The sequence below is a fragment of the Thamnophis elegans genome, chromosome 2 (genome assembly GCF_009769535.1).
Source record: "Thamnophis elegans isolate rThaEle1 chromosome 2, rThaEle1.pri, whole genome shotgun sequence".
NCBI lineage: Eukaryota > Metazoa > Chordata > Lepidosauria > Squamata > Colubridae > Thamnophis > Thamnophis elegans.
Window position 1 is genome coordinate 5,902,017 of NC_045542.1, and position 2,297 is coordinate 5,904,313.

A 2,297-nucleotide genomic window follows, 5' to 3' on the forward strand; every position below is an offset into this window, starting at 1 on the left:
CGCCCCCTTTCCCCGGGCAGGAGATCACGGAAAACCCCACGCCGATTTATTTCCCCCCCCCCCCAAGCTCCTCACCCACCGCGTGTAGCTGGGGAAAGTTCCAGCCCTTATGACACTCTCCCGCGGGGCGCTTCTCCGCCCCCGTCCGTCGACCCAGATGACTTAAAGACCGGAGTTGTATTTGCTTGTGCCTTTATTTAGACCAGGGGTCTCCAACCTTGGCTACTTTAAGACTTGTGGGCTTCAACTTCCCAAACTCTGGGAGTTGAAGTCCACAACAAGTCTTAAAAGTAGCCAAGGTTGGAGACCCCTGATTTAGACTCTAGAGCAGTGTTTCTCAACCTTGGCCAGCTTGAAGTCCGGTGGACTTCAAGTTGGCCAAGGTTGAGAAACACTGCTCTAGAGTCTAGCTGGGGGATTCTGGGAGTTGAAGTCCATAGGACTTCAAGTTGGCCAAGGTTGAGAAACACTGCTCTAGAGTCTAACTGGGGGATTGTGGGAGTTGAAGTCCATAGGACTTCAAGTTGGCCAAGGTTGAGAAACACTGCTCTAGAGTCTAGCTGGGGGATTCTGGGAGTTGAAGTCCACAGGACTTCAAGTTGGCCAAGGTTGAGAAACACTGCTCTAGAGTCTAGCTGGGGGATTCTGGGAGTTGAAGTCCACAGGACTTCAAGTTGGCCAAGGTTGAGAAACACTGCTCTAGATTCTAGCTGGGGGATTCTGGGAGTTGAAGTCCATAGGACTTCAAGTTGGCCAAGGTTGAGAAACACTGCTCTAGAGTCTAGCTGGGGGATTCTGGGAGTTGAAGTCCACAGGACTTCAAGTTGGCCAAGGTTGAGAAACACTGCTCTAGAGTCTAGCTGGGGGATTCTGGGAGTTGAAGTCCATAGGACTTCAAGTTGGCCAAGGTTGAGAAACACTGCTCTAGAGTCTAAATCAGGGGTCTCCAACCTTGGCTACTTTAAGACTTGTGGGCTTCAACTTCCCAAACTCTGGGAGTTGAAGTCCACAACAAGTCTTAAAGTAGCCAAGGTTGGAGACCCCTGATTTAGACTCTAGAGCAGTGTTTCTCAACCTTGGCCAGCTTGAAGTCCGGTGGACTTCAACTCCCAGAATCCCCCAGCTAGCTGTGCTGGCTGGGGGATTCTGGGAGTTGAAGTCCACAGGACTTCAAGTTGGCCAAGGTTGAGAAACACTGCTCTAGAGTCTAACTGGGGGATTCTGGGAGTTGAAGTCCATAGGACTTCAAGTTGGCCAAGGTTGAGAAACACTGCTCTAGAGCGATCTACAAGTAAAAACGTTAAAACACCCACACGCAGACACCCACGTGTGTGTCTGTGTGTGTGTGTGTGTGTGTTAAAATGTAAAAAAAGTCAAGGAACGGGTTAAACATTAATCTCGAAAGTTCATGAAAAACCGGGATGAGAGCTTTCCAGAGCGATAATCAGCCCCGCGAAGCTGGACGAGCCGTGCTCGGCTCGAGCCCCCGAGCTCCAAGCCCTTTTCCTAAGAAGGAATTCCCGAAGTGACGACGGGACGAATGTATTATTAGACTTCAAGATCTCGCAGCACTTTCTTTCTTTCTTTCTTTGGCTTGGCCCTTCCCGGGCGAGTCAAAGGTTGCTTTGATTTAAGAGAGAACTGCAAGCGATCGCCCGGATTTTTTTTTTTTTTTACCTGCAAAAGAGAGACGGGAGGTGCCTGCCTTAAATTGCCTTAAAACCTGGCAATTGGGTCTGTGCACTTGCTGTCAAAATGGGTTGATCCTAAGAAAAACGAAAGTTTTGCATTTCAGGCCCTCCTTCATTTCTGAGTCGGTGATAACGACTTTCCATAAATCTTACCCTGATTCGCCACCACTTCCTGTTTGACCCAGCACAAAGGCTTTCCACGGAATATTTGTTGAAGGCAGAGCCACCTCCTCAACCCAACCCTGGTCCATTATCCAGGCATCCTGAGCCTATAGCTTCTTGCTTCTTTGCAGAAGAATTCCCCCGCTCCCCGCCCAACCCAGTCTGTCTTGCTGGATTGAGTAGTCTGTAGTGAATTGTTTCATAGAAAATTTGGGGTAAGGCCTCACCCTTCTCCCATTGGCTACCCGAGGCTGCTGTGGCCAAGCCTCCAACCTTGCCCCCCTCCCACTACCTACTAGAGCCGAGGTGGGGCAGTGGTTAGGGTGCAGCACTGCAGGCTACTTCAGCTGACTGTTAGCTGCAGTTTGGCTGTTCAAATCTCATCGGCTCAGGGTTGACTCAGCCTTCCATCCTTCCGAGGTGGGTAAAATGAGGACCCGGATT